We start from the raw sequence: 10,851 nt of genomic DNA on the forward strand, positions 1-10,851 counted from the left end.
TCAGCTCCCAGCAGCACACGCACCGCTGCTCAGCAGGTTCCCACTCGCAATGCTCCGCACCCTCCCTATGCGACCGGCACCGAACGAGCCTGGATACGCACACACCGCTGCGCTAGACCCGCGCCGACCCATTCTGCCGGGGCTCCCGACTCGCTCCGAGCGCCGCACCGTACCGCACCCTCCAGAGGCCTTCGGTCCTTGCGCGCTCCGGCCGAAGCGCCGCACGCCCCGCCGGCTGCCGAGCTCCGGGAGCCGCCGCCCGCGGCGGCCCAGCGGTCCCCCGCCTCTCGCCGTTCCCCGCCCCGTCTCCAAGCGTACACAGCCCCGGAGCCGCTGCGCCCGGGCCTCAACAGCTCCGGCCGAGACAGCAGGGCCGGAGCCCCGCGGCGGCCGGGACTGATCGCTCCACACAGCGCCATCGTGGGGGGAATCGGGGAGGGACAGCGCCACGGCGGGGACAGCCGGATCCGCCCGCTACGTGGCCATACAAACAACCAAACCCCCCGCGGCAGGGCCGCGGCCTCGGGGCGGGGGCAGCCCGCCGGGCGCGCCGGCCCTAGAAAGGCGCAGAGCGGACACCAACAGGGAAACCAGCGGCGGCCCCCGAGGGCGCGGGGGGACGGGGCCGCCCAGACGGAGAAAGGCGACCATGGCGGCGGGAGCGACGCAGGCCTCCCGGCCGCCCGCAGGCCAAGGCCGCAGCGCTCCGCAGGGCCAGGCCGCGGGTCGCCCAGCGGCGGGGTCCAGCCCCCCGGCCGGCAGTTACCTGCGCCGCGGGCGGGTGCTGTCCGCGTTCGGGCGCCAAAGGTCCAGCGGCGGCAGCAGCGGCGGCTCCCGGTTCCGGCGCTGGCTGCGCTGACGGTGGGGGATGGGCCCGAGGGCTCGGGAGCCCTCTCCAGGCGTCTAAGCCTCAGATGGACTGCGCCGCTCGAACAGCCCCGGGGCGGCAGGCGGCGAGGGGCAACGCGACCGTGGCGGGCGGTCCCCGGACCCGGGCTGGGCCCCAGCTCTGGCACCAACGGCTGCTCCCCGAAATGGCGCCCGCCGCGTCTCGCTGCTCGCAGGCTCCGCGCACGCCACGGGGGCGACCAACGCCCGGCGCAGGGGCTCTCGCGAGACTCAGGGCCAGACAAGGCTCCGCGCGCCCGCGCCCGCCGCCTCTCGCGAGACAACGCGCCCGGAAGCGGCGGCTCAACCACTCGCGAGACTTGGGCAGATGGGGGGGGGGGGGGCGTCACGCACCTCCGAGCTCTCGCGAGAGCGCGCGCGCCCGCCTGGGGCGCGGCGAAAGGTCAAAGGTGACCCGGGACCGGGAACTGCGGCCTCTGCCCGGCCTGGGCCCGGCGTCCGCGAGCGCCGCCCGGCAGCTGGAGCGTGTGCCCGAGAGCCCCCGAGCCTCTGGGCCGTCCTGGGCTGGGGAACAGCCGTGCCCCGGGTCCTGCTGGGGGCTCGAGCTGCCTTCCTGGGGCTCGCACGCTGGCACCGAGCCCCGTGGCTGCCTCCCGCCCTCCCGCCAAGCTGTTGGCTCCTCTCCGCAGGTTGCGTTCTGTCGGGTGCCCCGGCCTCTGTCCTGGCTGCACACAGGTGCCTTGTCCCAGCCAGGCATATTTGCTATGGAAAGCGTTGGTGGTTTTATGTTCTTGAGCACCGTGTAACTTGCAGAAATCACCAAATTTAGGATTTTAAGATATTGCTTAGAAACCCCCTTACTTTTCCCATCTTGATTTGAATATCAAGAATTCTAATTAGTGAATATTAATAGGAGAAACTAATGATTATATTGGGAAAATAAGTCTCAAATGGAATAAATGAACAAATATAAAATAAAATCTGTATTGCCAGTGCTGCAAGCACACTCCTGTAAAATTCCAGACCTAAGGTGTTTATTAACCAATGATCTGTTAGTGGTTAGAAACAAGGATAATGTGTTGCAGTCCAAGATGTCTGCTAGACAGGATTTATTATGGTACCGGCTGTGTATAATCTTTGAATTATGACCAAAGTAGGTACGAGCCAAGGACATGTTCCTTGACCATACATGGTCAATTCAAGGAGTGGTCGAGACCTCCAACTCACGGACCACCTACCGAAATTACACCCCTACTCACAAGGTAACAATAGAAGACCGTGACAGAGGCTGTGCGCGAATTTGCATCAGAAGCAAGAAGAGAAGAATCAATCATGGAGAGGATGATAATGAATATGCATTGTATAGACTGAATATGTATGAATTTAATGTATAGATATTTGTTGACTGCAATGTGCGGGCGGACATCTTTGGGAAGGATCCCATGTCCCCGGTGCGCATTGTTGATAAAGGACGTTTCTACTCATCTGACTGTGTGTAGAGGAGTTTTTCTTACCCACTGCAGGTTTGCAACATAACAGCAGCGGTTTTATAGTCTCTTAGCTCCACAAGCAGTGTTAGCTCCTTAAATACTTACTGTGTTGTATTGGAAATTTAGTTTGTGTGCAGGGGTATGGTTACAGGGATTTAGCTTGAGCAGTTAAGCCCTGTGCTGTTCATACCCAGGTGACAGAGTCTCAGCTGGCTGTATCTAAAAAGCAGGTACAGTTTATCGTGTCCATGGAACCACAGCCCCTGATCAAGGACCGCAGCAAGAAACAGAGGTGAAAGAAAGCAGTTGATGAAGTTCTGGAAGGTATCACAAGATAAGGGCAAATTGTTGGTAACATGATAGGCTGGACCATACCCACGGTGCCGTTTGTGATAAATGATGTTGTCCCGAACAGGATTCCAATTAAAGTTTACAATTTATTAGGCGAATAGAGGCAAGCAAACAGCGCTGGGTGCGCCGGGAGTCTCTGCTCAACCAAGACGCACACCATGAAAAACAAAGCAACTTCTTTTATAGTCTAGCATTAATTACATATTCATAATAGGCGTGTTCTTCCAAAAAAAAAAATCTCTCTGCCTCCGGTGATCGCTCATAATCTCCTCGGTGATTGCTCTTAATCTTCCTTGCATTAGTTGAATCTTCCTCCCTGAGCACAAGCCAGGGCCCCTTTTCTGATGCAAATTCCTCTTGTAGCGAGCAATCGTGTGGATGTTTCCTGGGCGTGTAGATGTGTTTCCTTGATATCTGGAGCTTTGTCTTCTTGATGTCTTCTTAATGGCTCCTTGATATCTGGAGCTTTGTTTCCTCGGTGTTAGGCAAGATGTTACCTATTTACCAATTTTGCTCATCAAATAGCTAAAACATCCTTGTGGGGGAAGGAAAACTCAGGGCAACAGACACAAGCGAAACTAAAGAGATCACAGTGGGGCCTTAGTCAGGGATAGCCAGGGTTTAGCTCTTTCATTCCCCCCTTTTCTTTAAACTTTGTAAATTCCTTTACAAAGGTTCTAAGTTTTCATACTTCATTACCTTAGGCAAAGCCCAAACTCTTATAGGCAATCTCTTTGTCTTACACCACAAAAGGCAAATGGCGACTGTTAGTACAATGACAAACACCAGCAATATTAAAAGTGGGTGAATTAAAACATTCAATGCCTTTTCTGCAGAGGGTGAGTATCCTGAAAAGATGTCCCACCAATGATGGGCAGTATCAGATTTAATTTGACTAGATAGTCCAACGAGTCTGTCTCCAGCTATCACTGTTCTAATGATAGACTCGGCTAGTGTTTTATTTTGCCTTTTTTTTTTTTTTTTTTTAATGTGTTCTCGAAGTTCCTGGGATTGATTTAAGACCTCGTTCAATTTTTTTTTTTTTTTAGAGATAAACTTACATGACTCAATTTTAAGCTCTCATAATGCCAAAATGTTGCTACTTGTTCCTCTCTATATGTGAAAAATGAATACGTTTGTCCATGCCAAGTTAGATGCGTTATATTTTTAACACAAATCAGATAAGCACATTTCACACCTTAAAAGGCCCTTGACCTTACACGGTCAATTTGAGAAGTGGTCAGGACCCCCGAACAACCACCAGAGACTGTGTGAAACCCCCAAGCATGCACACATCAAGCCTCAACCTTGATACCAAAATGTATGAGCTAGATGATGACTAGTGTCTGTTTTGTAACACAAGTGTGACCAGCAGGTGTGCCCGGGTGTGCTTGATTTGTAGATTGATTCCACTGAGCACCCGTTCCTGGATAAAAGTAATATCTCTCCTGAGTGTGTGGAATTGGCTTATTGCACACCGGGTAAAGAATCCGCTGTTAGGACAGCAATCGTACTTACACTGACTGACATAACGAGTGTATCCTGTGCAGACAGGCCATCTAACATCTGCACCCAAATTTCCACCCACATCTGTTACAGCAAGTAACTTCACGCTTGCTGTAAAGGAAAAATCAACACCTTTCTTGACCCCTCGGGTGACCTTTATACTAACATTTCCAGTGTGAGCACCATGTCTCAGGTGAGAATCCTGTCGGGGATCTCATGCCAGAGGACAAAGGCCGTTGCCTTCTCAACAGGTAAAAGAACTGAACTGTTGTGACAAACACACAGCGTGTGGAAGTTGTATCTGGGTCAGGAAGCCCCTGAGCTGCTGACGCGAGAGCCCGAGAGCACAGGAGGAAGCGTCGTACTTGTTTACCTTGCTGAAATACTTTTGTCTTGGGCCAAGTGGGTGATGGTCTGGGGTAGTGTTAAAGATTTGCTGTTTCAAGCTTGTTATTTATTGTAGGAGAGAGGGGTAGAGCAGATTAGGTCATAGATTGGGCAGGGGGGTGAAATTGTTTGTGTTCCTTCATGATTGGTTCTTCTGACACGATTTAAGTGTCTGTAGTCTGATCTTCCTCCCTTTGGCTGAAGGCTCGACAGCATTTGTTAAGTTTAAGAGTAACAGCATCTGAAGGTGTTACAGCTGTTCCCTTCTGCCAGAAACTACACCCCCCCTTAACGGGCCACCGCTGTCTGACAGCTTTTTAGCCACTATAGTCCCAAGTGTAACTGCAATTGTCAGTGACCTTGCATTCTGGTGAAGCTCGTGGCCCAAACCCTTGAGATTGCTGGAGCCTTGAAGCTGAATGGTTTAACTAAGTAGTGTTTTGTGAAACAAAACCCGCTTGTCTCATTGACAGCGCTTTGTTTCCCCTGGGAGCCCACAAAATGGCTCATTTATACCTAAATTTATTAACAGCAGTACATTTTTGCCAATTGTTCTACCTAGTGCAGATAACATTGAGTGGGTTTCCTGCTGAAGTCAGCGCCAGATAAGCAATAATGGCTGCCACAATGGCTGCCGCTTTCGGGTTATTTCTCTTTTGTCCTATGAATCTGAAACAAAATGCCATACAAACTTCACCTCATGAAATAATTTTGCTATTGCATATAGAAATACTTAAACCAATTAAGGTATAAGAACTCAGGCCCATATATTTCCAAACAAAAACCTGTTTTTGTGAAACTCCCAGGCTACTGTCATTATGTCATTAATGTTCCTGAGATGTTAATAGCCTAAAAAGAGCCTGAATCTCCTGCACAGAGTTTCCAAGTCTTTCTAAGCTGATCTTGTCAACTTAATGAAGTTTGGGACATTTAGGAAAAAATTAGCTGTTTAAAAATAAAGGCATAACTGTAATAGGTCTATCCCAACCTAATCATTTTGGTATGGGTTGGTTGTAAACAAAATTAATCATTTGCTCACAGATGAGGCCGTTGCCATAGCACCACGCTGGTGGTGTGTCCCTCGCCTGACTGCCGTTAGCGCTGCTCCCATCAGCCACCCCAAGGTCAGGCCTGCCCAGCTCCGAGCTCCTCAGTCCCTCATCCCAGGACTGCGGCTGAAGCATGTGCTTAGGCTCACGCTGGTGGGTTTCCTTCAGGGTTTGCTCTCCCATTGTTTGCCTACAGAGCCCGGCTGGGGAAGGAGGCCATGGACGTGTCTTTTTTCTGTTGTTATCTACTCCACAGCCCTGCCCTTGGTTGATGCCTGCCCGGTGTGGGGGCAAGGATGAGCCCCACACACGCAGGGCTGGGTACTTACAGACCCAGGGATGACTAACGTGGGACTCGGACTGGCGAGCAGCTGCACAAGCCCTGTGCCAGCCCCGGAGCGCCGCAGTGCTGCCCTGGCCGAGGGGCTGCGGGGCCTCAGCTCTGCGGGGCTGTTGGCTCGGCCGCTATGCCCTTGGCTGGACTCACCTCCGGGGCTGACGGGAAGGCCGGGGGAAGCTCTTGGTAACCCGTTTCCTAGCAAAAGTTTTCCCGGTTGTGGGACAGCCTGATCCATAGGAGGGACCGGCTCCGCGGTGTGGTGGGGGAACGGCAGCCACCGCTGGGGGTCCTTCATCACCCCCGGCTCTGGGGGCGGCGCAGAGGGTCTGGCGTGAGGGTGGGAGTCGCTCCCGTTGCCCCGCGCCGCGGATGGCGGAAGGGAGCTCCCAGAATGAGCAAATAAAAAGACTGCGCGGGAAACAAAACACCTGTGCTTTCCCACACCGGGAGTCGAACCCGGGCCGCCTGGGTGAAAACCAGGAATCCTAACCGCTAGACCATGTGGGATCGCATACTTCTCGTTTCTGCTGCGACACCTGCTGCCTGCACTGCCCGCGCTGCCTGCGGGGGGGGGGCGGGCGGGCCGTGCGCGGGGCCGGCCGCTCTGCCTCGGCCTCTCCCCTCGGCCCCGGCGGGGGCAGCCGCGTCCGGGGCTGGGCCGGGCCGGGCCGGGGGCGCCGGGGCGCCCTTCCCCGTGCAGGCGGGCGGCCCTCGGGAGCGAGGCTGCCAGGGTGCCCCGGCAGGAGCTCGGGCAGGCGAGCAGGAGCGGGCCGTGGGGGCAGGACGCAGGCTGCGAGCGAGGGCGTCGGGCTGCCGGCCCTTCATCCAGCACAGGGGAAATTTTACTCCAAGTGACGAAGACGGGTGTGCAAAACCCCACGGAATTTGGGGCCATCCTTCCGTAAGTCACTAAAATTCTCTTAGTTAAAAGGCGGGGATGGTTGACAAAGCTGAAGAAGAAAAGGACAAATGGGAGGATGAACATTTGAAGTCCAGCCTAAAAAAGTACAGAATCCGAGTACCAGCCACAAGTGTGCTTCTGTACCAATTCTGGCAACCAAAAAATAAGGTGGAACGACTGGACTACCCAGGTTTGCCTGAGAACAACCTTTCGGAAATCAGTGCAAGGCAGATGTTGGTGGCATATCGCGATGGCAGGCTACAGGTGGCACAGGAAGGACCACCTCAATTGTGCTTGCAGAGGAGCAGTGCTGGATGCCAAAGACAGCTTGGAGTCAGTGTGCCTGAACAATTTTAATCTTTCAACACTTCACACGGAGCCCTTATAGTTAGAAAATTCACACCTAAATAGGCAAAGGAGTGTGTTAGGACTACTGTAGTGAACGGTCTTCAAAAACAGTAGTGGTGACAGCGATATATTTAGGACATCAGAGACGCTGCTGAGGTAGAAAACATCAACACAATGAATAGTCTCCAATTACCCCCACGCTGAGTGAGTAAATGCCACATCAGCATATGATGTAGTTGCTACATTTTAGATACCACAAAGGCTTGATTTTTGGAGCAGCTGGTTGGAGAACGTAAAAGAAGCAACTGGGTTTAGTGCTGAGATGTGTGAGGGGCTTTACTGAGAAGGTATTAAAAAAGCTACTTATAACAGTAAGTGCATTCAATCTGGTATCATTAAAAGAAAAACAGCAACAAAGAAGTTCCTCCCAGAAGAGCTTATTAAAAAATGAATAAGCCAAAAGGATAACATGCTTGTAAGAAGCATGGAGATTGCTAAAATGGCTTAGAACAATTATGGCTACAAAGCACAGTAAAGAAAGCTATTGAAATATTAAATTAAAAATAAAATATCCTTCAAAACATGAAGCTGATGCAGACCATGTATGTATGCCAGCAGAGAAGATCCTGAATAGGTTCCAAGCTGCCAAATGGATCTGACAGTAATTGCATTAGGTAGATCTGAGCAGATCCTGTTTCCTAAGCTGGATCTCAGCTGCACCCCACTGGCCTGCAAGAGGTTGCTGTGGTCTGTGCTAAGGACGTGGGGAGGGACTGGCTGCTAGTCAGAGGTCCCTGCTTTTTTGCAGGAGATGATTGTAGTCTGTCTCTGTGAGACAAGGGGCAATTTGCTCCCTAAGGACTTGGCACCGCTGGTGGCAAGATATGAGCTTCTCCCATAGATTAACCTGCCTGCCCTCAGCTTCTCTTCTAGTCTCAGTGCTGGACACCACTCCTTCTTCCAGAAGCTCTGGGGAGGTGTCAATAGAAGGAGCAGCAGTGCCAGCGCCTACCCCCCTCCACCTCTGCTTGCCCAGGAATTGTGGGGAAGGTCTCCATTTATTGACCACTCCTGGTGATCAGGACATGGGGGAGGCAGACCTTTGGCTTCATTTAGACTGACCATGCTCATGCTGTTGTCATACCTGCCCGTGAAGCTGTTCTCAGGGCCCCAAGGGTGCCAACAAGCCCTTATAGTTCTGACCAGCGTCAGCTGGGGCTTGCATCCCAGCCCTGCCCAGGAGCCCTAATTCAGATCAACCCTGGGCCGTCAGTCCCCATCTGAGCTGCGTTGGAGGTGTGCTTGTTTCCAGTGCTCCCACCAACGGGCCCGTGCCCAGCCCTGGGTCTCTCTGACCCTGACCTGCAGAGTGACTGCCTGGCCCAGCCTGGCCTCAGCTCTGCCTTGTCACTACAGACCAGCACAGCCGTCACTGTGCTGTGTCTGACCCCAGTCACCACCACTGGCCTGGTCCTGGCCTTGACCTGCAGGCTGACTTCCCAGGTGGACCTCAGACCTGCCTCATCTCCATGAGCTGCTCCACAGTCTGGGCTCCGGGCTGTCCTGGGGGACCGCTCTGGCACAGTGGGGCTGACCCTGGGCTCCTACAGGTGTGCTCTCATGGGGGATTAGCCGGGGTTTGCATCCAGTGGTCCCCTGAGATGCTGCTCTGTGGGGGATCTCAGCTGGACTGAGGCCCCTGAACAGGAGGACTTTGACCTTGAGAGGATTCCAGTCTGCCCATGAGAGAACAGACAGAAGCAAGAAGAGCTGCAGCTGCAAGATAAGCAAGTCCTGAGAAAGTGTCGACTACAAGACAAGGCGTACATGTCCTTTTGGCAGAATGCGTGATCACGCGTACAGAAATAAAACAGTATCTAAGACACAGCCGAACGTTCAATAAACAGCTTTTGCTCGAAATCGTATTGGTTGGAAGGCAGAGTCCATCCTTGCACGACCACAATTGGTGACTCCGACATGATACCGATTAAGGAGGCTTGATCGCACATTGGAGGAAGGCAAGGGGCCGGTCACGGGGTAGAAGGCGATCTTCTCCGGGCGTCCAAGAGACGGGAAGTGTGCACACGAATCACCTGGGAAATTGCAGGTGGGTGACCGGGAAGAATAATCCCTCTAAGAGGGAGAAAAGGTTCGTGAGATACTACTACATGTACTCTCTAAGAGAGATGTGAAGATTAATAAACCAACTATGACTAAATTGTTGCACTGGGGACAAAGACGGGGATTTTTCAAAACCCCGAACAACATCTTTGAATCCATAATATGGGCCGATATGAGTCATGTCTTGTGGGACTCAGTCGGTGCTGGCTCAAAGGAAGCAGCTAATCTCGCTCCCATCTGGAGACAGATTAAGACCTTTTTGGAGGATCTTAAAACAGAAAAACGAGTAGTGCTTTTGGCGCAGGCTTTGACCCCGAAAGCCGAGGCTCCTAACGAGTTGCGAGCGTATCCTGTGGATGCTCGACGATTTTTCGGGGGGGAGGACTACGGAGTAATTCCTGCTGCACCACCTTTACTGTCCATGCCTGCACCACCTTAACCGATCCACCTGGGAAAGAGCAGCCAGAGGGTTGGGAGGGGGGAACGGAAAGCAGGAGTGGCCCTCCTGGACCATGATCCTGCTCAGAAATGGCAAGGGATAATAAAAGAAGCTGTAATTGAGGGTCAATTTGTTCCTAATGCTTTCCCAGTGATCACGCCAGATCCTGCTTGCCCTCAACGTCGGCAGTGGGCTCCATTAGATTGGAAACTCGTTCGAGAGGCACAAAAGTCAATTCAACAGTGGGGTTTGCACAATCCGTATGTACAAGCCACAGTTGATTCTATATTTTCAGGCTAGTTGTTGACACTCGGATTGAGAGACAGTTGCCAGACGGACCCCCTGGAGCACCTCCTCTCCGAGCACCCCTGGTTCCACGGGACACTGTCACAACTAAAACCAACGCAGCTGGTGCTGGCGGCGGCGCCGGCTCCCACAGCATCTTCCTGGCACAGCAGAGCCAGACGCGCCCAGCGAGTGCGCCCTCCCCTTCAGCTGCCAGGGCCAGCCGGCCCCGACCCCCACGGCCCCGACACCAATGGCCTGGCCAAGCACCTCCCGTAGCCCCACGCAGCGAGGAGGAAGGAGCAGCAGGAACAACAGAGCGATGAACTGACCCCAGCTCCCATTTCCTGTTCCACCCCTGCGCCGTTCGGGGGGAGAGAAATCGGGAATAAAGTTAAGCCTGGGAAAGAAGGGAGAGGTGGGTGGACAAGGGACCCCCGGCGTCACCCCTGGGGTCATTCCAACCCTTTCCCACCCCCAAAAAATGCAGCTTACATTGAAAAAAAAAAAAAAGGGAACTGTATAAAAGATATAAAAACCTTTGACAGATTTCTTGAAGTGCAATAAAGAATCCCTGCTCAATAACACTTAGTTGTTATTGAATTCTCTCAGATTCAGTTGATGACCCAGATGGGACAATCTCTGTCCGACTTCAGGAGCCGCTGAGTACAGGGACTCCCTAGGCTCGCCCCGGGATCTTTCCTTGGAGGGACTCCCTGACTCATCTGGCTCACTGCAGGGGTGGACAAGGACCATCTATGGAGAAAGGTATTCTTTCTGGTTCT

The 10,851-nt window shown here is 53.1% G+C and overlaps 1 protein-coding gene and 1 non-coding gene across 6 annotated transcripts in view; both read right to left on the reverse strand.

Moving 5' to 3' along the window:
* RBM39 (RNA binding motif protein 39) overlaps positions 1-819 on the reverse strand; it is a 32,282-nt gene extending 31,463 nt beyond the window's left edge. For all 5 annotated transcript variants that reach the window (XM_086474812.1, XM_086474811.1, XM_086474810.1 and 2 more), the window contains exon 1: positions 767-819. The gene's annotated coding sequence lies outside the window, so the exon portion shown is untranslated. The remainder of the gene's footprint in view (positions 1-766) is intronic.
* A 5,588-nt stretch (positions 820-6,407) lies between these two features.
* Positions 6,408-6,479, reverse strand: TRNAE-UUC (transfer RNA glutamic acid (anticodon UUC)). Its single transcript has one exon. It is a non-coding gene; the product is annotated as a tRNA-Glu (tRNA).
* Between the last annotated feature and the right edge of the window lie 4,372 nt (positions 6,480-10,851).

Source organism: Leptosomus discolor, chromosome 17 (assembly GCF_034619465.1).
Source record: "Leptosomus discolor isolate bLepDis1 chromosome 17, bLepDis1.hap2, whole genome shotgun sequence".
NCBI lineage: Eukaryota > Metazoa > Chordata > Aves > Leptosomiformes > Leptosomidae > Leptosomus > Leptosomus discolor.